Source organism: Dermochelys coriacea, chromosome 3 (genome assembly GCF_009764565.3).
Source record: "Dermochelys coriacea isolate rDerCor1 chromosome 3, rDerCor1.pri.v4, whole genome shotgun sequence".
Taxonomy (NCBI): Eukaryota; Metazoa; Chordata; order Testudines; family Dermochelyidae; genus Dermochelys; species Dermochelys coriacea.
This window is the reverse complement of record NC_050070.1, coordinates 67,115,935-67,143,204: the sequence shown is the minus strand read 5'-3', so window position 1 is coordinate 67,143,204 and position 27,270 is coordinate 67,115,935. Positions and strand designations below refer to the sequence as shown.

The window sequence follows — 27,270 nt, the reverse complement described above, 5'->3', positions numbered from 1 at the left end:
CCTCCTCCTCATAAATCTGCAGTGCTAGGCTGTGACCTAGTCTGCCTATAGCTAGAGTGGCTCCTGGCAGCTATCTATACCCTTTGGCATAATAATACTTAATTGGGAGGCACTGTGAACATTGTGGACATATAACTATATTTCTAACCTTTGTAGGTCTCTTTATTAGTCAGCAAATAAAAAGAGATTCACCTTAGGAAAATGCAAGTTAATACAGGTGAATAATAATTTGAAAACAGATATTCAGTGGGTGGGTCAAACCTGGAAAGCAGCCTTTCAGCAGTGAATGGGAGGGACAAAGAAGGAAATGAGACAATAATGCATAGTGTAGTATGGCAGCAAAAAATAAAAAATGTCAATATGTTTTTATGCTGCATACAAGAAGACATCGTGTTCTGGAGTAACATGTTATAATCTGTCTGTGTATGACTCAGTTGAGACAACACCTGAAATATTTCTTATTACTTCAATGTCAGGAAACGTGATCAATAGCCGGGTGCTGAACAGATTAATATGTGAAGAATGATTAAACTAACTGTCTACTATATAGCTTATCTCAGTGATTAAACAGGGATGTATTAACCATTCTACAAGTATATGAAAGGTGTAAATACTAGGCATGGAGAACAATAATTAGGATAATATAAGGAGGTCACCAAGGATAATGGATTCAAATAAAGAAAAGGGATTTTACAGTATCAGGAAAAGTGCTTTGGGAGCGATTGTGGATCTGTATCTATTGCACTTCTTAGAGAAGGCACAAAGTGCCTCAGGTGTCACGTGACCAGGCTTCATCACCGAATTTGGTGCGCTGGTTGAATCATTAGCTTCCCTGGCTTGGGTCAGGTACTGATGGGGAGTAAATGTAAACACTGATCCATGCCCCCCACCCTCCATTGCAATTATAAGCAGTTAAACAAGTAGGCCCACTGTCTTCAGTGGTATTGTTTTTGTGGATAAATGGTTATCCATGTAAGGGCTGAGTGATCTAGTCCTGAAATATTATAGTGACTAACAGTTCAACTTATTATTATTCCCTTATGAATTAGTGGAAGACCCATCACTAGGGATATTTAAAAATAAATTAGAAAATGTACTGAAAATAAGAATACTAAATTTCATAATCCTGAAGTAATAAATTCCATTCAAGAAAAATTAGATAACTAAATCCCTATTTCGGCACCTAAATAAGTAAGAGATCTGCAATTTCAAAACTACCACTGAAGACTTGTATTAGATTTATATGTCTAATTTTAGGAACACAAGTTTTAAACTTTTGGCCTTAGTGCTGTTTATTTAGGGGGATGGTCCTCCCTTTTGCCAGCTGGCATTTATGTGCTTATTTCAGCTAGTATATAAAATACTAAAGAACGCAAGCATTATAATAAAGAGCCGGTGAAGCTCACCTTAAAGTTGTAATGCCTCTATAAGGTAGACAGAGTACACAATTCATAGATATATTTACTATCTGAAAGAAACCCAGCTACATAGCTCAGAGTTAACATACCTACTTTGAAAAATATGCAATAACCAGCAGGAAAATTACTGAAAACACATCTTAAGCCTATTTCCATTCACATTGTGTCTTTTCATAGCACCCTCTTAACTATGCTACAGGAGGTTGCACTGTTACCTCAGATTCCAGTTCACCTTCTCCCTGTGTCTGCAAGAGAAAGGCAAAGTTGATCAACAAGAAAATTTGTATTCATCCACCAATCACAGGTAATATGTTTCTTAATTCTGAAGCTATGTAAAAACACAAAGTAGGGGCAGCTATAGCAATTTAACAAGCAACAGTGATTCTCACTTTCTAAACATTTCAGGTCACGTACTGTCTCTTTTTTCGGATTATAAAAAAATCACAACAGTTTGACCATGTAGTAGTTGAGCAAAACTTTATCTTCTTTCCTCACTTAGGCTGCTGCAGCTGAAAACGCAGCCATAACCCTAACAAACACCATTCTGGCACTAATTAGACAATGCACAAATAGATTCTGTTTAATAAGAATTTTTTTTCATGCACGTTTTTCTCATGCACTCTGAGAGCCACAAGGCGGGGGAGGTCAGGGGTCATAACCTTTATTAGCCCAACTTCTGCAGGTGGGAAGGACACGCTTGGAACGTCACAGCACGCTCCTCTGGGGCCGCAGACAGAACCACAGTCCGTCAACGCAGAGCCAGCGCCCAAGCTCTGGGAGGAGCTAACCCCTGGAACCCCACCCTGCGCGTGCCGGTTCGTCGGCTCTGAATCCTCGCGCTGCTACGACGCGCGCCCCAGGAGCGAGGGGCGTGGCCTCGGCTGCACGATGAGGTAATCGGCCCTCAAACTCTCCCGCCCAAAACTCCGCCCTTGCGCGCTCTGGCCAATGGGCGGGCAGGGGAGGAGTCGGCCTCGCTCTGGTTTCGGCAGCTGCTACATAACAGTCTCTGGGGGGGATGGTCCTTCCCTTTTTCCTGCGGAGCGTCAGAGCTGGTGCCTCGAGTGCGGGTGAGTTTGGGGTGTTCTGTGCCCCCGGAGCGGGGAGGGAAGAGGCTGGGCTGGTCCGGTCCGGTCCCTGTTCTCGGGAGACTTCGCTTTAGGCTTGTCCAGGAGTTCTTGCCGCGTTCCCCCCGCGGCGGGCGGAGCGGTCAGCGCGGGCCGGCTGCACCTGCCGAGGCCGGGTTGCGTGACCCGCGGTGGCGGCTGGATGAAGGCTGCGGAGACTACAAATCCCAAAATGCACCGCTCCCCCGAGACGCCTCGTGCCCGGGGCGCAGTGCATGCTGGGGTTGGTGGTCCGCTGCGCCGCGCAGGCCGGGCGCGGCAGCTCACAGCGAGGCCGCGTGATTTGGCGCGGCGGGGCTGATGTGGCTGAAACGTGGCTTGGGCCGTACGTCCCGGCCGCTGCCTCGCGGAGCGGGTGCGGGGTGCTGCGTTCGTGGCGGCGCCGCGCGCTGCCGCGTGGCGCGGCCCGAACGCGGTGTCGCGCGCCGTGCCGCAAAGGGCGCGCGAAATAAACTTGGCCGGGACAGCGGTCTGCTGCCGAGCAGTACCAGACAGTTCGCCCCTCTTCCTCCTGTTCAGGGCTGGAGCTGTTCTCCGCGACACCCAGCAATTAGTGCTGTAAGCAAAACGGGCCTTTGTATGTTCATCCTCTCTGGTCCTGTGAAACTGATCTGTTACTGCTCCGCTTTATGATGTGTGGAGTTCGCACTTGCCCAGGCATCCGTATCAATCCTGCCACTTTCCTGCAAGTGTAATACGATACTAGTAGCTGTGTGTGCGTGGAATAAACTTGCTTTAACTATGTACGTGTGTTGCTGTAGTGCTATTAAGTTGAAAATGTATTAAGGTAGAAATTTAAAAGTATCTCTGAATGAAACTGGTGAAAACCATTAAGGAAATTAAAAATATAACAGAGTAGCATTGGATATTGACAGTTACATATCTGATTGATTGCATTAATCAGTTTTAAGTGGGCTATTTCATGGCTCCTCAGTGGCTATAAATGAATGCTATACGCTGATAGCTTGAATCCCTTACTCCTTATGGCTGTTGAAGTATTTAATGTTGAAATCCCCTTTTAGTACAATTGTACAGTCATGACTCCTACCCAGTATAATTTAGTGGCTGATGCTTGAATTACTATATCTAAAAACCAGAGCAGTACACAAACTGAAGTCAGCTGGGAATCTTAATTTGCAATATTATAAATTAATCTTTAACTCTAGGAATTTGAGACTACAGTCAAGATGAGTTCCGCATATTGGAGTTTGTCAAACTTTATGCGTGTTGGTTTTTTTGTGTTTTTTTTTTTTTTTATTCCCCCCTCCAAACTCTGATATCTCTTCACTCACTTGAATTGGCCTAGTTCTCTTGTATGTGGAACTGGCATGCTAACTCTAACAGCATCAGTGCACGTGTAATTCTAGCTGTACTGGGACTCTACATACCTGAGGTGTTTGACAGGATAAAAGACTGCCAATTTACAGTTCTAAACCACTGCTCCTCAGTTTCCCTTCCGTTACAAGCAAAGAGTACTGTGAATGAAGGAAGCTCTTCAGGAGACTTCAGATAAGAGATGGAGCAGAAAGTAGGTGGATGTTACTCCTGCTTCCCTTCTTATCTCTTCTGGAAAAATACCTGAGCAGTGTTGTTTCTGGAGGAGAGGGTGGCAAAGGAGCAGCAAGCCCAGAGTTTCAGCAGCTGAGGCTCTCTGGGCTCCTGAAGGACAATGAGGGGTGCTACAGCAGCAGCCTTAGGAGAGGAAGGGCTCCAACAAGCAATAATTGGGAGGTGGTTGCATTGATTTGGGAGAGTAGGATGGGCAGTGTTACAAGTGTGTATGGGCTGCTTTGATTGAATATTGAGGCAGCTGGGGAAACACCAAAATGTGGAACCACTAGTGTGTAAGACTTTTTTGAATTAAGATTATTCAACTGCAACAGGACACCCTCCAACAATTAATCTGTGAGATTGCAGGGTTTGAGATGCATAGTTGAAACATCCTTAATTAAGTAGATTTTTACTTGTCAATTATGGTGTGACACACACCAAAATACAGTATGGCTATTCCACATTTTATTATTTTTCACACATTTTTGTGACCTGTCAATTGGGAGATGGGAATGTTGAAAGGCATAGAGAAGACTCAAACAGCCTCTCAGAATTTGCAGAGAGCAGGAACCAAGGTATAAGCACAAACTTATGTTTTAACAAACATTTTACATAATAAAACAAATATTTAAAAGTTGACATGTCCCTTTAAGCAGAGTCACCTAATTTAAATAAAACTCATTAGCCACTTTTGTTAAACCCACTACTCTTGTGTGTAACTCAAGATTATGATATCTGATGTATTTTTTTTTTCATGTTTTGGTCTTTGACAATGTTTTTTGTGTAATCAGTTGCCATGTTTGTGCTGGTCTTTTACACAGCAACAGAACACTTTTTAAATCTGCAAAAATTAGCTTGGGGAATAAAGACTAGTTGTAAGATGAAAGTGCTTTTAACATTTCTTTAACTGTCTGGATTTTTCAAGTAGATAGTGCATAACTAGTGCTGTCACAACTTTGTTTATTCTAGGAACTATGGAGATAAACTTTATGGTGATATCCTGGAAGTTGTGCAGAATAATTAAGGTATGACTCTGAGAATGTTTCGAGTTTGGTTGGGCTGGAAAGGGCACAGTATTTTTGGGTTTGGTCAAGATTGAACACTCCAAAGTGCTTCAGTTTCATAGAACACTCATCACATCTTCATCTATTTGAAAGTAATTCCCTCTTGCAGTATGTGCCAGAGCGTCAGTTACTTTGTCACAGTATTACTGGGTAGAGCCAAAAGAAAAGATAGTTACAGTAAATTACTGGACTCATTCCACATAATCTTCTATTTGTTAGTCCTCCAGCATCTTACTGCTTCTGCTTATCTGTTCTCAGTAGATGAAAGCACTTTGGTGCTATTACCAACACCGTACCCTATGTTCTGGACTCTAGAGCATCTTTTTATCCTGGCACTGTTTTTTGGTTTTAGACCTGTTCTACACCTAAAATTTAGGTCAATCTAGCTACATTGCTCAGGGCTGAGAAAAATTTCACACCCTGTGCAATGTAGTTAGGTTGACCTAACCCCCCGCTGTAGATGGGTTGACAGAAGAATTCTTGCATTGACCTATTTACTGCCTTTTGAGGGGATGGACTTATTACATCAATGGAAAAACTCCATCTGTCACTGTAGTAAATGTCTACACTACTGAGGTATGGCTGCAGCTGCGGTAGTGCTAGACATACCTTTTAGGGTTAGTATGTGAATTAGCCATGTGAACTAAGCCAGGTAGTTCTGTCATCTGCAGTAATTAGGGTCTGGATCCTGCAAGTATCTGAGCATGAATAGATATGATATGTCTGATATGTCTTGGCTTTTCAGAAATCCCCTGTCATTGCATAGGTAGACAATAATTCAGTTTAACATAATATACAATATTAATTTTGAGTGTCCATAGACTAGATGTAAACTTTTTCTGACAAATCAGCTGAAGCTTTGTTGTGACTGGCTTAGATTATAAATTCTTTGGGGCAGGGAATGTTTTACTCTTGAAAACTGGGTTTTTTTTCTTTTTTTTTAAGATGCAATATGACAGTGTTGTATAACCACAAAGACAGCATAAGTATTCCTATATTATAAAACTTGAATTTCCTATTGATTTTTCTACATCAGAATCTGACCCTTTTCTGTTTAATTTTAACTGCAGCCCTTCATGAAAACACAAACAGTTCTAGAAGACTATATGATGTACAATTGTGGATGTTCCTGAATGTTTAAGAAGTATGTTTGTGAATGGTCAAGTGGAGGAATAAATATGAAGATGGGGATAAATGGACTGGCAAAAATCTAGACTTTATTGCATTGATTTGATTTAATTAATCCATATTTAACTAAATAGTTAAGGTAAAATTGTTACTTTCAGTCCTGTGAAGTATCGCATGGTCTATCTTGATATTGTGAACAGTTATTCATGGGAGTAAATGTGGTGATGTAATTTATTTGGATTGTTTAAGACCAATACTGTGGGAAATTGTAAACCATATCCATTTGTGAAGTGGCCCCACTAGGCTTTTCAACCATGTTAACTCATTGTCAATTAACTTTGAATTATCTAACTCAGGATAGAAGTTTAGTGTTCTCAGACTCTTAAGAGGGTGAGAACAAAAATGATCTACTCAGATTTTTGTTGGTGGTGAATTCAAATCTATCACAGGAAAATGAACATATATTGTGGTGTGCAGTTTTATTAAAGATTATGCACACTTCTATGCAAATTAGCTGTGGTTCTCAGGGTCTTGGCCAGTGGCCCTGAGTGGTGCAAAACTTGGACCACTTTTTTAATAGAATTTTTATGCTGGTTAACAAGAGTATCTAGTTTTTCCCCTTCCTGACAATGCTTGAGGGGAAAGTAACTTGTTCTGTTAGGTCACTTTCAGAATGCTGTATTATGCAATATTTATTAGTAACACTTTAAATGGTTGGTTTATCCTTATTTCTAGTGTGACTTGTTAGCAAGTATCCAGTGGAGAATGAATGAATGAATGAATAACTGACAGCGCAGTTGGGATATAAAACTACTTGCGACTCTAGTGCTACTAAGACAGGTACAATTGAAAAATACACTCTTCTGATGATATTTTGACACAATACAGTATACTAATCTTCAAAGTACTAATACTTTTCAAATACTGTAAATCGTGGGACATAGCAAAGTTATGGAGTAAGCTGTCTCTCTGTCAATTTGAGTAGTCTGTCTTTTGAACTACCTATACATTCTTGCCTTTTTTCTATAAAAGAAGTGATTTTGATTATTTCTAGCTTATTAAGCGGTTCCAATCTGTATTTGTGTTGTGGGGTTTTTTGTTTTGTTTTTTTAAATCAAGATAAGATGTCTGTTAAGTGCTTTCTTTTGTCAGGACAAAAATAGTATACTGATACTTTTCTTGATTTTAAAGAAGTGGTTTTTTTTTCCCCCTCCAACAGACTCTGTTGTATCTAAGTTGCAGTGCCTTGTATTGATAAAGGTATTTGGCCCAAATGGAAAAAGGGAACTGTTCAACTTGTTGAGAAATAATTTCATTCTAGGATAGCATCTAAACTGAGTTATAGTTCTCACATGTTCATTTTGGTATAGTATTCCAGTATACCAAAAAGTGTCTAATTTTTAAAGTGGTCTATCAGTGATGAACCTATCCCGAACCTGACTTGCTGATGAGAAACTTTATACGGATCTGGCTTCTGAGATGAGACCACCGTAGAAGAGTTAACCTGGTTACACCACTGTTCTATGCACTACTTAGACATTAATGTTTACTGTTACCACTAGAAAAGTATGTCAATTGATGCAGTTACTCAAACTGGTTTTTTTTTTTGTGCTGTACTAGCTGTACATGCAGTCCTATGTAGTAATCACGCTTGGGGGCTGTACTGCACTGATCGTGATACATTGATGTCTCAGAACCTATCCCAGAATTCCTGGCAAGGCTTGTTGGTGTGCTGCATTCTGGACACTTTGCTCAGGATTCTTTTGGCAAATCAGGGAAATTCTAGTAGGACGGGTCAAATCCCATAATTCCCAGAACACTCATGGTAGTGAAGAATAGAGACTAGGCTGAGATTTTTCAAAAGAACTAAAGAATTATCAGTGGTATTTGTTCATCAGAATTTCTCTGCTTAGTCAGGAGGTTTGAAGATTAGTTAAAATACAGTCCTGTTGAGTATGTGTGCATAGCATTGAACCAAATCAGGAGGAAAATCCCTATGGCAGACAGCTTGCCTATATAGAGGCCAAAAGCATGGGTAGATCCTTAGGGACAAGACCAAATTGACCGGGCTCTGTAGCACAACTACTGGGACCCTTGTGCTGGCATTTATACTTTGTCCCACTTTCAGGAGCACATCAGAGAGATTTCTGAAACTAACATTAATAAATAAAACCCCAATATCAAATTTCTGACTTGGTGTAATCCATACTACAATAGTAATATTTTTCTTCCTTTCTGCTTTGGATGAGGGTGTTTTTAATCTAAGGGAAAATGCAGTCCCAATGTAATTATCACAGTGGAAATGGGATGGAGTATCTGAGTGGTGGACATAAGGGTAGGATGTTAAGATGTGACATGAGACACAATTTGGCCCAAGTGTTTACACATAAAGTAATTACATAATCTTAATTTCCTGTGCAGTCAACTCATGCATCTGGACAGGTAGCAGACTTGTGGGAAATGTGTCACATCCTCAACACAGTTGCTCTAGGGACACTAATAAATGAACATAATACCTTTGGTAGTATTCAGTTTCACCAAACTACTGTGCAATCTGTCTTGTTGCAGAGTTCTCTGAAGGCTGACTCAATATTAAAGGTATGTATTCTAATAAAGGTGGTTGATGAAGTATAAGTAATTCTGGTCTGATCAATGATGATACTATCCCGAACCTGATTCCTTGATGAAAAACTCATATATACGGATCTGGCTTCTGAGATTAGACAACCATGTTGCATATTGCTTTTTCTAAACACTAGAGCTGTGTGACAGTAGTATTTCAAACAAGTAGATTTTGTTTGTATCCACATTTACTGTTTTTCCACAAGGCATGATTATTGCCTTTATTTTCTTCTAAAACTGCACTGCTATTCCCCACTTCAGTCTGATTTCTGAACTTGTGGTGATGCATGGACTGTTGCATGATCGGTGGCTCATTTTATGTACTTAAATGGTATTTGGTTTGTGTGCTTTCTTTTCTAATAGGATATAATTTATTGTTCATGAAATATTTGATATTTCAATCCAGGATGAGGCCACTTCAGTTTGCATTTCTGTTGCAGTGATAAAGATTAAAATGCATTGAATACCTGGACAGTACAATGAAAGTGGCCTGGATGTAGGCCTTTAATTTAGTAATGCTGGCTGTTTATGCCTTTTTGGGATTTTTATTGTTCATCATTGGCTGACAATTAATTTATTCTTTTGGGAGTTCCCTGCAGTTCTAATCTCTGAAGGATAGGAAAACAGGAATTTAGTAGTCTCTAGTGTCATGATCACATTTGTTGTTGTTTACCCAGCCTTACAAAGGTGCCAAATTATATATGAGCAAGAAAAGTAGATCTTTTAGGATAAGAAAGATGTGTAATCATGGTGTTATACTTTCAACTCCACAGTTTGCAGAATGCTTATACTGATGTAGTACATTGTTAATACTACATCATAATAAGACTTCAATAAGAAAGGGTGAACAGATGTTGGATTTGCACATTGAATAATGTTGGCACATTTCCTTGCCTAATCTAAGAATTAAAAATGAATGTTTTGATTTACTAACTGAATCTTGTTTTGAACAGTGAAATGGTGGAAAATGTACAAGCAGATGCATTTAGTTACGCAGGTATGTAATTGAAAAAAATGCACCCTTTGTTGAAAAGTGCCTTGTATTGGTAATTTTGGGTTTCTCACTTAGCAGCTATCTATAGGCTTAACTTGGTCAGGTAGCTGATTTCAATTTGTCCTAAACTGAAAGGACATCCCTCCTCTTTCCAAGGCCCTTCATATGTCAGTAATCTTAATTAGCCTTGGAATCAATCAACACTGTTCTTTTCAAATCTGTAGAGGTCACTCTGAAATGTCAGTGTGCCTTATTTCTATGGGCTGAGCATATTGCTTGCACTGTTTTTTTGTTTTTTTAACTTAAATTTATGAACTAGAGAACTTGTACGCTTCTAAGTATTGCACTTTAAATGTGAATTGAATTGTAATTTATTGGGGTTTTATGATCCTATTCTGAACCTGATTTTGTTGCTGAAAAACTCTATGGATCTAGCTTCTGAAATAAGATCAAAAGATATCATAGGCAATACTAAACTTTAAATTTGTCTGTTGGATAAATCTGCCAACTATTTAACCTTAAAGGCACACTTTCAGGTGGAATAGCTTCATTTGCTTGAAAATAAAATGTAAAATGTCTTGTAACATTTTTTTTCTTTTGTGGATTCAGTTTCTCATGTAAAATAAGCTGTTTTATTTAGTTTGTTTTCCCTTTTTAGTGATGAGGTGGAATTTTTGTATCACCTGACAAGTGTGGATGGTATCACTGGAAGAAGTCTGACACCTGAAGATACTCACAAACCAAGATTTTAACGACAACAAAAATTTACCAGGTTTATGCTTCTGAAATAGTTTGTGGAATTGTTTGGTAGTTAGTATTTCTAAAATGTCACATGGCACAGAACCAGTTGGTTTCCACCTCTTTTAAAACTGAGCAATCATGTTTTGTGGAAATCTGAAGGTTTTGCCAAAAGTGAAGACCCAGCTCCCTCTACTGAAACCAAAGCTGTCTCATAATAGGGAAACTTCATGTAGAATCAAAGAGAAAATTCAGTTTTGCTAGAATCAGTCAGATTTAACATCTTCTGTTTTCAGACATGACTTCTCTCAGGAGATTATGGTGGCTGAAGGGAAATAGAACATACTTTAAAACTTTTTTAAAAGTGTAGCATAAAAATTTCTTTTCCAGTCTTTATCAGGAGAGGCTCCCCTGCTCAGTAAAGACAATATTAAGGGCAACAAACAATAAGCTTCAGAAGCTGGGTGGAAAAAACTCCCAATGGCTAGCCGGTCTCCTGTGAAGGAAATAAAGCACACTTTGCTATTACTGGGGGAAAAAAAACTTATCTCTAACAGTAATAAAATAATAAATGAGCAATGGAAAACCCAGCCACTCCATGAAAAAAGAGAGAGTACTAATTAATGCAGAAAATCATAGTAATGAGTCTTCCCCCTTTTGAGTACAATATCATTCAGGAAGTGAAAGGAAGATCAGATTGTGGCATTAATCAGTGAAGGCACTGAGGAAGCAAAAATATAAGACATTTGTAAGAAAGCAAAATTCAAGACTCATGGTAGGAGTTGTGGTCACAAGAGAAAATGAGGCTTAAACCACAACCTGGGTTCTGTTTACGCTGATAGGAAAAGAGAAGTAAGTTTGTTTTTTATATGCACCACTGCCCAGCCGCATGAAAAGACCAATGTCATTGGTGTGGAACTTTTTCTCTTGATCAGAAAGATGCTAGCAATGCATGTTTTTTGTGTGGAAAAGAGGTCAGTAGAGGGAAGAGGCAGGGCACACACATTGGGGACTTGTGGTTTCTTAAAAAAATGTGGGAGAAACGTCTCTGCTGCATTCAGTCCTAATGCAGTAAGGAAAGAGGTGGAGGAGACAGGTCAAACATCTGATAAATTGCAGTCCACAAAGGCTGCAGTGAGTGGTATAACATCCAGTATGTCCTTTAGTATCACCCTCAACCCTAGTGTTAGGCAGGGAAGCAGAATGAAAGAGTGATTCACAGGCGAACTACTCATCAAATGATGACCTACACTTAAAGACACTTTTCAGAGTATAAGAAAAACCATCCTATCTCCATGCTTAATACAGAACTGGCAAAAATGCTAGCTAGGGTGCTGCAGCCCTTTTCATCTCTCAAGGTAGAGGGCTTTCAGGCACTAATGGAATACACCATTCCCAAGTGGCAAATACCTGGGAAAACCTACTTTTCAGCTAAGGCAATACCACAATAGTACAAAACTCTCCAGATAGCTGTGTCCACGGCATTGAGGATGTCAGAGGTGAGGAACATCCGTCTGACCACTAAAATGTGGGATAGTGGTCAGACCAGGGGTGGGCAAACTTTTTGTCCTGAGGGTCACATTGGGGTTGCACAACTGTATGGGGGGCCGGGTAGGGAAGGCTGTGCCTCCCCAAACAGCCTGGCCCCCACCCCCATCCAAACCCCATTCCCTGTGCCCTGACTGCCCCCAGGACCCCTCGCCCCCTTACCATACTGGAGCCACCCACACTGCTGCCAGGAGTGGCGGGCCAGAGCATGGATGGCACAGTGTGCTGAGGCTGTGGGGAAGGGGCTGGGCAGGACAGTCCCGCGGGCCATGGTTTGCCATGACACCTCTGGGTCAGACCATGGACTGTGTGTGTATCAGCTCATTGAGTATCTCTTCCTCTTCAGTTACCTGTGGCAGCAGGTAGCCAGACCCTTTGGCCACAGACTACGGCCTGTAAAACTATTTTCCGTTTTGAAAAACCCTGCAATCCGTTGTGTATTGGAGAAACTGCAGAATATTTTTGCAGAATGGCTTTCCCCTTGCTCACTTTTAACAGGGTTTATTACTTCTGATAATGGCATATACCACACTAGTCCCATTAAGGAAGGGGGGATACTTCCATGTGCCATGCTTTGTACAAATTCTTGATGCAATAGTTCATTACTGAACAAAGATGTGAAACATGCACATAGTCTGCAGTCACTTCAGCCATTCCTTTACAGCTGCTTCTACTTTACAAGAACTGCAGCAGTAAAATGGCCTTCCATTGCACCAACTCAAACACCATGGGCTAGACCAGTGGTTCTCAAACTTTTGGACTGGTAACCCCTTTCACATAGCACGCCCCCTTATCAATTAACACTTTATATATTTAACACATTGTAAATGCTGGAGGCAAAGCAGGGTTTGGGTCGGAGGCTGACAGTTCTCAACCCCCGGTTTGAGTACTGCTGGGCTAGACAAATGGAATTCCATTCTCTATGCTTGAGCAATTACTGAGGCAATACAAAGCTATTAGTGACTGCAGTGCCTCAGAGGTATGAAGGAAGCAATCTGTTTCTAACTCTTCCACAGTAGAGTTTTAAGAAAAGCCTGTGTAGTATGCGGAGAACTTTTAATGAAACTTTCAAATGGGGCACTGAAAAGATGCTAGTCTTAGCCAAGTCAATCTGCTCATTTGCCTCCTAGAGGGGAAAAAAGTGCCACCTGCAAGAACAGTTTAGAGAAGTGGATGATATTGCAGCAGTATATTTGGTAAATAGTATTTTAGCCATTCTAAAAGAAGGCTCATATAATTTATATTAGGGGGTCTGAGGGGTACATTCTTGCTTTAGATCCATGATTTAAATGTACATTACCAGTCTTTCTCCCAGGGGGTGAGTCTAATACAGAATATTACCAAAATGTGTTCTCAGATTCAGTTGCTAAATGTGTTTCCACTAGAACTGGTGAGAAAACAAGCTCCTCTAGCATCAGGTATCAAATAGAAGGAAGTTGGAGCATATTTGAAAGATTTCAGTGTTCAGAAGGTGAGATCTTTTCGGGTACCTCACAGGCATCACACTCCACACATTCCAAAATGTCACTCTGGGATTTTCTCCTTGATCTAGATTAGATCCTGCATCTCTGATTATCAAAGGGTGGAGGCATATCTCCAGGAGCAGAATTATTTTATACAAAATGATGAGCCTTTGATTTCCTGGCTTCGTAAGAGAAGGATATGGCCAGCACTAAGCATAAAAGCTATGGAATATCTTAGCTGCCTTCCAGTGTGATATTCATAAAAATGAACAAGCATTTTTTGCCACTGGATTACACCTTGGAAGATGACCTGGGATATGGGATTAGAGAGGAGGGACTGGGAAGAAGTGCATGCTGCCTCTAGTTCTTGGGGGGGGGGGGGGGGGATTACATTGTTCAGAGGAAGTATCTTAACTTTTTTAGCATTTGATTTTAATGTGGTATTTTGTGTTCATTACTTTGTGTGGCACAGATACAGGGTGACATTTGATATAAAGGTAATTAAATGTAAATCATGGCAGAGTTTTTAATGCACAACAAGAAAAGTCAGTCAGTTACATGATTTTTATAAGATTGCCGTTTAACAAGATGTAAGACCTTTTAAACTTAAGTTGCTTTGTAAATGAAGCATTAAAACATTACATGCATCAAGCAAAACTTTATACTGACATCCTGTACCAATATTCATTGGATTTGAATGCTGAAGTCTGTAGCAAGCCAGGAAATGAGAAGTTAAAGCTACATTACTAAGTTTTATTGAACTTTTGCCTTTAATACATGTGAGAATAAACCATATACCCTTTCTCAGATTTTTTTACCTTCATCTAATTTACAGCCAGGCATGGAGGGGAAAATGGAATGGTGCTGTATAAATTCCTTGGTACCACTTACATTGTTTGCTTTTCCAGGATGAGGCAGGCACCTGCACCCTCTTCAGGCAGGGACATTCTACTCTTGTTTGTAAGTAGGCTAGGAAGGATTTGACTGAGGGGTAAATATTGGCAAACATTGATTTCACTATTTATATGGATAATAAAAATTCACAGATAAGCAGTATTTTTCTTATAGTGCCAGAGCCCCAAGTTTGATTTAAGGATATTAGTATCTTTTAAGATAGTGTTAATAGGTGTGGTTATAAACCTCTAACTTTTTTCATCTCAGTGTCTGTTGTCATTAAAAATAATTGAAACCTGTGTGCAGTCCTTTGTGCAGCTGAACTTAAAACTGGTAAAAATGAGAATGGGATTCATCAAATTCTGTATGCGCAGCAGCTCCTTCCCTAAGCTAGGCTGTGGGAGATGCTGATAAGGAATGTGGTCTATGGACAAGAATCTGTCTCCTGGTGTCAAACAGTTTAGATTCCCCAAGCTGTTTCTTGTGAATATTAGGCAACTGAACACAGATGGGGAAGTGGAAATGATGCCTCACAAGTTTTAACGTGGGGGTTAAGAGGGTAGGGAGAAGGCAGACCCACATTCAATTTCATCTTCTGCCTGACAGGAAAAGAGGATTAGAAGAGGGTTCTTTGCATGTTATGGGAGAATTTCCTAACCACTAAACTGGGGTTACTCTGAGAGAGGTCTCCCTCAGTGAGTCTTAGTAAAGCTGTTCTGCTGTGTAGATAGTCATTGGATAATGGAGAGTAGGCCCTTCCTTCTAACTCAGGTGTGGGTGCCCTGAACATCGGGCTGAAAAGTCATTGGGCTAGAGAGTATCTTACATTCAAACAGTTTCAGGCATGCTGGGTGGAGAGTGCCCTTCTCCCCTGTAGAGCAGTGGGGCTTAGGTAGGATCCACGTGTTCAGACACCTAGTGATGCTGCAGTGCATATGCTTAGAGCCAGAAAGTTAGGTGCCTAAGAAATTTTTGCAGCACAAATTTAGGTGTCAAGTGATGTTAGGCACTAGCTGAGCAGGGGTTTTGTGGATTCCAGTGGGGCCTAAATCTGATGTTTAGGTACTTTGCTATCTTTGGGCATCTGATCCTTCAGTGCCTAGCACAAAGCTTGATGATGGGGCTTTGTGTTGGGAAAAATGTTGTCCTCAGACGTTATCCATTAAAGTGATACATTCCCAGAGTGAAGGTGGAAACTTAGAAATGGATTTGGTAGAGTCTAGGTAGAAATAACACTGAGTAAGAAGCAAATGGAAATAAGACATTGCATCAAATGCCAATGGCCTTTGTTTTCCTCAATTGGTCTGTGGCAGACTGCCTGTTCCATTCTTTAGTCTAGTTAAGCTATTCCATTCTTTAGTCCAGCAGTTTTTGAAGCTTGGGGCTAAGGCCAAAATCATTTTCACCCCCTTCCCACCTCAGAAAAGTCACTGGGCAACTCCTGGGACCTACAGCAGGAAAGTCACACTCATGCAGGGGTGAGAATTTCATTTTCCATTATGGGCCATGCGCTGGAATATAAATTTGCTATATACTCCCTTTAACTCCAAAGCAGTATTTCTGTTGATGTTAGGGGGAGGTTTGCAGAGAGATAAACTACACCAAAAAAAGGCCCTTATGTAATTAAACTTACTTACCCTGATCTGTACAGTACTTCATTGCTGTACTCGACATTAAACAAAACTTACTGTTAGAACAAATGCTTTTTCTGCCATTTGTTTCTCTTCCTTCCCTATCTTCCCCCCTCTGCATTTTCTTCCTTTCCTACCCCTTAAAATTAAATACTGCATTAAAGTGTCATCAGGGGGCTTTTTGAGCTAGTTCATCTGGACTAATTGGGGCATGGAATCCACCCTTTTAAAGGTATGCTGCATGTCTGAACTATACACATCTTATGGCAGCATGTGAACTAGCATAATTAGGAGTGTAGATAGTGAGGCACTGCTTAGGGGAGTGAAGATGCACCTGAATACTGTAGGTATGTGGCTTGCATAGCCAATCAGTACTTCACCTGCCTGCACACTGTTAGCATAGTATCCTGCTGCCAGAGCCTTTTCCCTGCTACAGTGAAAGGCATTGGCAAAACAGAGCCTCTCACAGATCCCTGCTGCCAGAACTTCTCAGAGAGAGTAGCTACATCTGCAGTATGGATGCAGCTTTTCTCTGCATCGTGTATCTCGACATATTCTACATGCTGCCACAATATATGGAGTGTAGCCATAGCCTACGAGCCATCATTTCAGGCTGCCTGCAAGCTCAGGAAGACAACATTGTGTTGATGTAGCGATTTCATATTTGGGAAGTTTTCTTTGCAACCAGGAGAGGTATAACCAGTTTAAAAAAACCCCCAAAACTTAGTTTCTGCAGAATTTGAATGTCAGGTGTGCTGAGTGTAACTTCCCATAGGTAAGGGATGAAAGAGCTTACTAGTCCTTAAGGTGCCACAAGTACTCCTTTTCTTTTTGCAAATACAGACTAACACAGCTGCTACTCTGAAACCTACATTTTCCTGCAGTTCTTCCCTTCCTCTGATGTCTCTCTCCTACAACTGCTCAACACCAAGTGAAATATGGAGACAATAAGCCTGTAGAACTCGGGCAGCTCTGCAATTTATTTACTTGTGAGCTGCAAGGGACTGGGGAGGACTGATATGCTGCAGCAGGAGTGAGTCCTCTCCCTTCTGATAATCCTCTGCAGCACTTCCACATGTCCTCTACCTTGCATTGCCTTCCCACTCCCATCTTCAGTATACCCATCACCTATAGGGCTGTTTCTGACTGTAACCTCAGTCTTTTAGTCAGAGCAACAATCAGTGCTGGTTTTGTGATTCTAGATGGAGGATAGTTGAGGTTAAGTCATTCTAGCTCTGGAAGGAGGCTAACAGGACCGGAATATGATAACTATTCAGCTTCTAACTGAATAAAGGGTGAAAGTTTGGGGAATTCAAAATAAATCTTTTGCTTATCTTGTAAGATTCCTAAAGAGGGAGAAAGCAGCTGAAATATATGTAATATGTTAAATGAATTTAATTGTCATATTAACGCAAGATAATTCTCACCAATTTTAGCTGCTTCCTGGTTTCTGTACTAGAGTGAGTGACATCACAAGTACCAGAAACAAAATTTTGAAGGAAACATTCCATCCTTAAACCCCATTTTCTTCATTTGCTTTAATTTGTAAGATCACTCCAGGAGATAAATTAAGAACTCCTGCTCTTTGCATTCTATAGGAAAGGGGTGTAATTTTGTTAAAAGACAGAGCAATACAAGTTTGTAAATAACTATATTTTACTCTAATCAAACATGCACAATTAACTTTTTTAAAAATACAAGTTTTGCTAATAAAGCAATTTACATTTAAAACAATTGTTACTGCCAGTATGCTTTGTCTGCTGTATCCTAAACTGCATTTCTTTTATGTGGTCTGGTTTGAATCTGACTCTTCTATTTGGGGAAATACTATCTTCAATTCCAAAGAACAGAATGAAGAAACATTAACTGTTAAATTGTTGGTCTGACACTGAGGGGACATTGGTTAGAAAGAACTAATGCTTCCTATTGCACACATCCTTCACATAAGCTAAGGGCAGACTAGACACTAAACATTTAGTGGGCAAGATCAAGTTAACCCATGAGAATATAAAATTTTAAAATGGTAATACTATAGCAGATACTCACCATGATAAGTTTAATTGCAAAAATCCTTTTATGGGGAGCCATGCCTGGATTCTTAAGAGTTAAATGGAGGTGCTTCTGACAAAAAAGTAGATTCTCCTGTAAGTTCTGATGGTAGTGAAAATACTGAAAAGGGCTACAAAAGAGGCAAAAAAATTGTGTTCAGGTATCCTGTCCAAGAAAGTTTTGAAATCTATTTAAATTTCTGCATTTAACAACTTATTATTGATCTGGAATTGACCTATATCAACCTAATGACCTGATCCAACTCCTAATAGAAATCATTTGGGCCTTGAGCCTCTTTATTTCTGGTTTATGTTTTATAAAGTACATGCTTATTTGATAGCTGATAAGGAGGGCATTCATTATGGTGTAAACTAGCATTGTGTTTCCCCTGTTTTCTATCTAGATGTAAAACCATAGCTCAGAATGGGAATCCTAAGGTCACTTCTTAACTTTCATGTGAGAGAGTAAAGTGTTAATAAAAAAACAGAAGTACTTGTGGCACCTTAGAGACTAATAAATGTGTTAGTCTCTAAGGTGCCACAAGTACTCCTGTTCTTTTTGCAGATACAGACTAACATGGCTGCTATTTGAAAAATAACAAAGTACATAACACTTACATACAACTGCAAATGTACAGCTTTAAAAATAAGGGCCAAATTCTGCCACCCTGATGCACATTGAGTAGTGCCGTACATCATGAATAGTCCCATGGATTGCAGTGACACTAATTCCAGAGGAAGGTTCTTCTCAACATGAGGAGTTACATACAGTAAGATGTTCGCTACTCAGAAGCGTTTACAGTCCTTTGGGTCAATGGAAGATTTGCTGTGATTGAATTTTAACTTCAATATACTTTGTAAAGTAAGCCTAGCTAAACTAGGAAAGTTGTATGAAGTCACTGAATATGTTTTCTGATTAATATCTGCATGCAATATGGAGAGCAACAAAACCACCAATAAAGAGCAACTGGCATTTCTTCGAGTGGCTTTGCATATTCCCATTTCTGGGTAATGCACCGCCTGGTGCAGTCATCTCAAAGAACTTGGGTTACAAGTAAGTAACACTCATTTTCTTTCAAGTTTTGTATCTAATAGTTCCAGAACCCAACATTTAAATAAAATAAATTCCTTTAAAAAAATACAACTTTATCACTTCACATACATATTCATGCTAATTATAATGTGTTGTAGTATAATCTGCATCTGTAATACACTGGATAAACTCCATCTGCATTTTGAGAGTTGGCCACTGTTAGAAGACTGGATACTAGATGGGCCTTTGGTCTGACCCAGTATGGGCATTCTTATATTAGGATAACTTGCCTCTCTAGCAAATTAAGCTAAAATAATGACTATACAGCAAATATCAGAACTATACAATTGTCACAAATTCCATCAGAAACACAGATATATCCTACAAAACAAAAGTATATTGAAAATATTAAGATAGCATCAACAATGGGGGGAAAAAAAACCAAACTAAACCAAATAAGATTTTTCACATTTGACAGGTTTCTTGTCCATGCCACAACCAGGTCTCCAAGCCCTCCACATCCTACAATATCAGTTTCTTCACGTGATTGTATATGTGCATTCCACTCAGTGTCAGTGTGCCCAGCAGTACCCATTGGGCAGCTCAAGCTTCCCTTGCTGCCATGTGCCAGTGCATGCAGGCACAAAAGGAGTAGCTGTCCCTAGCCCTCCTCAGTTCCTTCTTGCCCTAACTGATGAAGAGGGGTAGGAGGGTGGCTCATGGAATGAGCAACAGATGGAGCAAGTTAGTAACCTGTTTTTCTTTGAAAAATTGCACCTGTGCATTCCACTCTTGGTGACTTCCAAGTTTTAGCTGTGTTTTTTGTACTTGTTTTCCCTGTTTGGGGTTTTTTCTATTCACAGTACCGAGATATGTCCCACTCACTGGGCTTCAAGCCATGTGCTTCTTATTCCAGCCTTTTGCCAGTGAATGACCCACACAATAGCTGCCTAAAGTGATTGGAGGAAGCACTTTGGGAAGGACCAATGCCAGATTTGCAGGGATAGGTGGGGTAGGCTGAAATTCCTGCTGATGGAAGTGGCACTCAGGCCACTGTTGGAGCCATCCCACTCTGAGTCGGTACCAAGTGCTACAGTTTCAGTGAGAAGTGCACCTACAGCTTGAGCAGAATCCTGGCACCTTTCTTCCTCGCCCATACCAAGGAAAAAATACAAAGTTTCCAGAGAGGCACTAGCCAGGGAGAAGTCTCCATCCTTTAAATCTGATAAGAGGATTGAGAAGGAGTCAAGCAGAGTGCACCTGAAACCACTCCACCACCAAACTGGTGCCTAAGTCAGCATAGTTCATTCCAGCTTTTAAAGGAGCACTGTTGAGCCTGGTGCCAGAAGTGAAACCATCAACTTTGGAACTGCATCAAGAGACCATCTTGGTGCCAACTACCCCAGAGGTATTTGCAATGCCAAGAAATCTCTGCTTCCTGCCCTGCCCACCAGCAATTCAGCTGCAGTTGCCTGCTTCCCAGGCAGGCAGGTCTTTGGTACCATCCAGGAAAAGCCTGCAATGATGGTATCACTCCACCCATCACCAGCCTCTTGGCATCAGTCCCTGGCACCAAGTGGATTATCCCCACCATGGTCAGAGGTAGGGGACTCTGTCCTCGGACTTGGAAGTGGATTCTTACATCTCACAATCCTGAAGCAGGATCTGCTGGTCTCAGAGATCCTCTGACCTACCAGCATGTCTCTTCAATGATAGCCGCCATGGGAATGTGGCCAGGGCAGTGGGGCCCTGCCCCATACCAGTGGCTGTTTTGGAACCCTTGGGGTTTTCTCCACAGCTTCCAAATCTTCCCCACACCATGCATACTCAGTGCCTTCATCTAGAAGGGCAGAGTCTGTGCACTGAGTGGCTCCATCTCCAGAGTCCAGTACCTTGCCCAGTACTAAGCATGAAAAAGAGGTTCCAGAGGAACAGCTGATAGAAGAGATTTTGCCCCCTCCAGTCTTGGTTTTCTCTTTGTTCCCTCCAGATGAAGCCATTTTGTCTAGGACAGCTCCACCCCTTCCTGATTTTAAAGTTTCAGACATTGTTAACGAGAGGGGCTGCAGACTTAGGTTTCCAGTTTCGAGGAGGTTAGGGAGTCCCTACATTGGCTTGTCCCATTTCCATCTGTCATGAGCATGAGTCAGTTTTGGGTGGGTAAATGGAGTGCCTACACATACTTCTATCTCTACATAGTCAACATAAGATTTGAAAGGTAATTTAGGTTCTTTCCTTCATGATCAGTAAAAGATTTTACAGACCAAATTCTGTCATGAGTTATACTTTTGAAAACCTATTCTCTCTAAATAAAGTCCTTAGTTAAACCTATGTAATCTTGTATCCAATGGGTCTTGGATAGGTGCAGACTAGTTCAGGGTTTTTTCTGCAGATTCTTTTTGTGGGTGTTGATACATGAACTAGGAGAAATGATGGTCTTTCAAATTCCAGGCTTAGGATGCAGAGTTGGCATTAGGAATGAACATAGAAACTATCCCTCTACCAGCCGCATGCCATTTTTAGTCCCTTCTCAGAGCAAAACTCCTATTTAAAAACTGTTGATTACATGCAAAGGGAATAGAATTGCATTCTCTTATTTGGGTCAACTCTTTGCAGTGATAGAAGTAGTAGTAAAAACTTGTGTCACTAAAAGTAAACAGATAAAACTCAGTGGGCTGTGAGGGTGAGTTTGATTAAGATGGTGCCAGTTTCAAATAGAATCATAGAACGGGAAGGGACCTCAAAGGGTCATCTAGTCCAGACTCCTGCATTGAAGCAGGGTGAACTATACTAGTCCAACCCTGTCAGGTGTTGGTCTAACCAGTTCATAAAACCCTCCAATGACAAGAATTCCACAACCTCTCTTGGAAGTCTATTTGAGTGCCTATCCTTATTATTAGAAAGTTTTTTCTAATATCAAACTGTAATAGGGTCCTTAATGGGCTAGGTGGCCTAGTGATTAGCATCCACCCTATAATGGGGGCAGTGGCAAGTGAGCCCTGGCCCATGCACTCCAGGTTCTGACCCAGGGCCCCAGGAGGGTCAACAGCATTCAGCCTCCAAGGGGAGCCTGAGAGTTACCCTTCCTGGATCACTTCCTATTGCTACTTTCCTCCTTCACCTTCAGGTCCCAGATGAGGTAGAAAGAAGAACAAACAAACAGTCAGACCCAACTAGGGTGACCAGACAGCAAATGTGAAAAATCGGGACGGGTGGAGGGTAATAGGCACCTATACAAGACAAATCCCAAATATCAGCCCTATAAAAATCAGGTCATCTGGTCACCCTAACCCCAGCTGGGCTCAGCATATAGTTCTATTTCTTTGGGGAGACTTCTCTGGTGCCTTTGTCAGGAGTCTTCGGAGTAGGACTGTCCTCTTCCCCAGCCTCCCCCCCTTCTTGCTCCCTTTTCAACCCTTTCAAGCCCAATACTGTCCTTTAACCACTTCCAGCCCAGTGTGGCATTTGCATACCCTATCACATTAACCTAAATCTAACTTGCTGCAGATTAAACCCATTACTTCTTGTCCTATTTTCAGTGGAGATGGAGAAGAATTCATCACCATCCTCTCCATAACATATATGAAAACTAATCAGGTCTCCTTTTAGTTGCCTTTTCTAAAGACTCAATATGCCCTGTTGATTTAGTCTTTCCTCAAAGGATGGGTTTCTAAACCTTTTATCATTTTTGATGATTTTTCTGGACTCTTTCCAATTTGCTGATTTCCTAAAGTATGGAACCCCAAACTGGACACAATACTCTAGCTGACGCCTCACTCATGTCAAGTAGATCAGGACAGTTACCTGCCATGTTTTACATATGACATTCCTGATAATACACCCCAGAATGATATCACACTATTGACTCATTTAATTTGTGATCCAGTATAACCTCCAGATCCTTTTCCAGTTATACTACCACCCAGCCCGTTATTCCCATTTTGTAGTTGGGAATTTGATTTTTCTTTCCTACATGTAGTGCTTTGCATTTGTCTTTGATTTTCTTCTTGTTGATTTCAAGCCAATTCTCCAATTTGTCAGTGTCATTTAGAATTCTCATCCTGTCCTCCAGAGTCCTTGCAACCCCTCCCAGTATGGTGTCATCTGCAAATTTTATATGTATACTCTCCATTAATGGAAATGTTGATTAGTAGCAGATCCAGGACAGATCTCTGTGGAACCCCACTAAATACATTCTCCCACCTTGACAGTGAACCATTGGTAACTGGTCTTTGCATATGGTCTTTCAACCAGTTATGCACCCACTTGCATGCTGTCTGGAGCGACTCATGACCATGAGTGCCTACCTCAGGGCAGACGGTCAAAAACAGAGCATACATCACAAACTCGTGGTATGTTCTATATAGTAGAACCTCAAAGATACAACCACCTGAGTTATGGACTGACCAGTCAACTGGACACCATGTGAAACTGGAAGTAACCAATCAGGCAGTAGCAGAGACGGAAAAAGCCACAAATATAGTACTGTGCTAGCATTTTATCTTAAAGGTAGGCACATCTGGGTTGTGCGTCCCCACTCCCTACCCCCACGGGCAGGGAAGCCTCTTACAGCAAGACGCTGGGGCTGCCAGAGCCAGCAGAGCAGGAACAGGACTGGGGTCTGCACAGCTTTCACCCCTCCCCAACTCACTCGGAGGGGGACATGGTATTTTTACCCCCTCTCCCCTGAGTGGAAGGGGGACATGCTCTTGCCACATACACACACCCCTCCCTCCTTGCTGGGAGGGGGGAAAGCTTGCAATCTCATGCCAGCGCTGAGTAGGGAGCTCAGCTGCTGCTGAAGCCTGTCCTGGAATGTCAGCTGCTGGATCTGGAGTCCAAACTGCACTTTGTTCAGAGTTATGAACGTTTCAGAATTACAGACAACTTCCATTCCCCAGATCTATACCTCTGAAGTTCTACTGTAATTAGATTTCACCAACCCAGTAACAAATGTGAATTCCTGGATCCACTACATCAGTCTTACCATGGAGTCACAGACCATCCCCTTAGACTCTCCAGTCTATCTTGCCACCCAGGCAAGCTGAACTTAGTGATAAATAGTCACTTCTAACAAAAAATCATAAAATATTCAGGTTGCTTCCAGTCCCAAGAGACCAGTCACTTACCCCAGGTCAATGGGTACCCTACATCTTACACCAAAGACACCACCTGTAGCCAATCCTGAAATAAAACTATCTACATGTTTATTAATTAGGAAAAAGAAATGCGAGTTATTTACAGCTTAAATATGTAAACAGACACAAATGAGTTGCAATCTAAAACCTCAGTGACAGAATTGTAGTGATTTACCAATTCAAAATTTCCTTCAGGGTGGACCTACGGGTAGCTGTGGGAGATCTCTAGCTTCAGTTTAGCATCTCTGGCTCTGTGAACATTCAAACTGCAAAAACATGCAAAATTTTTCTGTGTCTGTTTTATTTCCTCCATTCAGCCTCCCAAGGCCATAGGAGGAGCTTCCTTGCATGTAGGATTTCCAAGATCCAACAGGGCCATTCACCAATCCGTTGTACAGTAATCCCTCACTTAGCATTGTAGTTATGTTCCTGAAAAATGCTACTTTAAGCAAAATGATGTTAAGCAAATCCAATTTCCCCATAAGAATTAATGTAAATTGGGGGTGGGGAGGGAACTTAGGTTCTAGGGAAATTTTTTTCAGACAAAAGACATTATATACATATACAGTATAAGTTTTAAAATAACTTTAAACAATTTAATGTTGTACTCACCAATGATGATGGTGAAGCTTCGTTGAGGCAGGAGTATAGCGGGGTTGGGGAGCAGGGTCTTGCCCAATTCCACCCGCCCGGCGCTCCTGCTGGGGAGCAGGAGTGCGGTAAGCCCGCACACCTCAACCCTGCTCCCTGACTGGAATGCTGGGCAGAACGAGGCAAGCCCCCACACCCCAACCCTGCTCCTTGGCTGGATCGTTGGATGGGTGGAGTGGGGCAAGCCCCATCCAATAGGCCAGTAATCCTGTCAGAAAAGGATATTGGGTTGTTTTGTATGATTTGTTCTTCACAAATCCACGTTGGCTATTACTTCTAACCCTATTATGATGTAGGTATTTGCAACAAATTATTAAACAATCAATTTGTAATCTCTTTCCAGGTATCAAAGTTAGGCTGATTGGTCTATAATTCCCTGTGTCCTCTTTGTTCTCCATTTTAACGATAGGTGCTATGTTTGCCCTTCTCCAGGCCTCTGGGACCTGACCAATCCTCCATGAGTTCTCAAAGATAATCAGTAATGGTTCCAAGATTGCTTCAGCTAGTTCCTCAAGTACTCCAAGGGATGAATTTCATCAGGTGCTGTGACTTGAATACATCTAACTCATCTAAACATTCTTTAACCTGTTCTTTCCCTATTCTGGCTTGCGCCCCTTCCTTTTTGTTATTTAATATTAATTTTGTTAAGCATCTGGTCATAATTAACCTTTTTAGTGAATTAGACATTAAACACCTCAGCCTTCTTAACGTTATCTGTTATTAGCTCTCCTTCCCCACTAAATAGCGGACCTGCATTTTCCTTCATCTTTGTCTTGGCTCCTAAAGTATTTATAGAACCTCTTCTTATTGCCTTTCATGACCCTTGCAAAGTATACCTCAATTTTGTCCCCGAGCCTTTCTGATTATGTCCCAATATGCTTGTGCTATTTTTTTGTACTCTTCCTTCACAGTTTGTTCATGTTTCCACTTTTTGTAGGATTCCTTTTTTTGAAATTTTAGGTCCTTAAAATGCTCCTGATGGCCTCTTACTATTCATCCTATCTTGCTTCACATCAGGATAGTTGGCTGGTATGCCTGAAATATTGTCTCTTTAATAAAAAAAAAAAAAGCCAGCTGTACTAAACTCCTTTTTCCCTTAGATTTTCTTCCCAGGGAACCTTACCTATCAATTCTCTGAGTTTGTTAAAGTCTGGGGGGAGGGGAGACTCTTGAAATTTCATTTCATGATCACTGTCACACAAATTGCTTTCTACCTTCAGATTCAAACTAATTCCTCCCTGTTCATCAGAATCAAGTTTAAAATGGCTGTGCCCCTGCTTCTTTCCTCCACCTTCTGAAACAAGTTGTTATTGGTACATTCCAAGATAATTTTGTATGGACATTTTGTATTTTGCCTTCTTTTAGCACACTTTATAGTTTACCAATCCTTGTTATATAAATATTGGAAACAGATCATTACAACAGTTAGCATTTGTTTAAAGAGATGTTATACAGGAATATAGCCATCAGATCTTTCTATTTAACTGGGTGTTACCATATTATAGAGTGAGCATCATTACAACATCTGTGTTGTTTCTAGTGATTTTATTAAATTGAGTGAAATCTCTCTATATACACACACACACACACACACACACTTTTAACAGACCAGCTATGTCTGTCAAATGTTAATATTAAAAAAATTGGATAGATGTGCGGGTTTTGTTTTGTTTTTTCAGAGGAAGTACTTTGAGTACTGAATAAAAGGTGACCAAATATCTAAAGTATCTATTTTTTGTCTGTTTTGCTGTAATTGGTGTATTAATTTTTCCATAATTACAACCTTTCCCCCCTTTTTTGTTTTTTGAACCATTCCTCAATGGTTGGCTATTTTTTCCCCACAAGGAGAGACTACCAATAGTAGAGCAGCTACTAGCAGATGAGAGATTAATTCTTCATTTCCTTTGGTGTGACCATTTCTACTAGGATGCCCCAGGAGAATTACCAAAGGATCATTTTGGTAATAAATATCCAACAATATGTGGCACGTGGTTATATATTGCATCCCAATACTCTAATGACTGGACATCCTGCATAAAATCTCTTTCACCATAATTTCACCAACATTTATCCCCATCCAGTCTATACATATTACTTTCCTAACAGATGAGTAGTTAAAGTCCCTCACTACTACCAGATCTTGTGTTTTGGACATTTGTTACTTGTTATAGAAATGCCTCATCCACCTCCTCTTGATTTGGTAGTTGACTGTAGACCTCTAT

At 40.8% G+C, this 27,270-nt stretch overlaps 3 long non-coding RNA genes and 3 other non-coding genes across 11 annotated transcripts in view; 5 read left to right on the top strand and 1 right to left on the bottom strand.

Moving 5' to 3' along the window:
* Window positions 1–1,444: 1,444 nt before the first annotated feature.
* Window positions 1,445–2,124, bottom strand: LOC122459287. Its single transcript, XR_006279862.1, has 2 exons — window positions 1,808–2,124; window positions 1,445–1,663 (listed from the first exon to the last, which is right to left on the bottom strand). It is a non-coding gene; the product is annotated as an uncharacterized LOC122459287 (long non-coding RNA).
* Window positions 2,125–2,183: 59 nt separating this feature from the next.
* The window catches only part of LOC119853178, a 40,863-nt gene continuing 15,776 nt past the window's right edge, over window positions 2,184–27,270 (top strand). Inside the window, exons 1-8 of one of the 6 annotated variants that reach the window (XR_006279856.1) lie at window positions 2,392–2,488; window positions 5,066–5,121; window positions 6,231–6,304; window positions 7,024–7,128; window positions 8,857–8,886; window positions 9,864–9,907; window positions 10,563–10,676; window positions 12,537–14,315. This is a non-coding gene — a long non-coding RNA (uncharacterized LOC119853178). Of the gene's footprint in view, window positions 2,312–2,389; window positions 2,489–2,835; window positions 3,289–5,065; window positions 5,122–6,230; window positions 6,305–7,023; window positions 7,129–8,856; window positions 8,887–9,863; window positions 9,908–10,562; window positions 10,677–12,536; window positions 14,316–27,270 lie in introns of those variants that run through there. The other 5 variants (XR_006279858.1, XR_005291965.2, XR_006279860.1 and 2 more) reach the window with 5 other exon arrangements.
* LOC119854121 lies at window positions 7,700–7,769 on the top strand. Its single transcript, XR_005292361.1, has one exon. It is a non-coding gene; the product is annotated as a small nucleolar RNA SNORD50 (small nucleolar RNA).
* Window positions 8,936–9,008, top strand: LOC119854120. The gene has a single exon (XR_005292360.1). It is a non-coding gene; the product is annotated as a small nucleolar RNA SNORD50 (small nucleolar RNA).
* Window positions 10,283–10,349, top strand: LOC119854123. The gene has a single exon (XR_005292363.1). It is a non-coding gene; the product is annotated as a small nucleolar RNA SNORD50 (small nucleolar RNA).
* LOC122459286 lies at window positions 15,168–19,383 on the top strand. The gene is made up of 2 exons (XR_006279861.1): window positions 15,168–18,683; window positions 18,762–19,383. It is a non-coding gene; the product is annotated as an uncharacterized LOC122459286 (long non-coding RNA).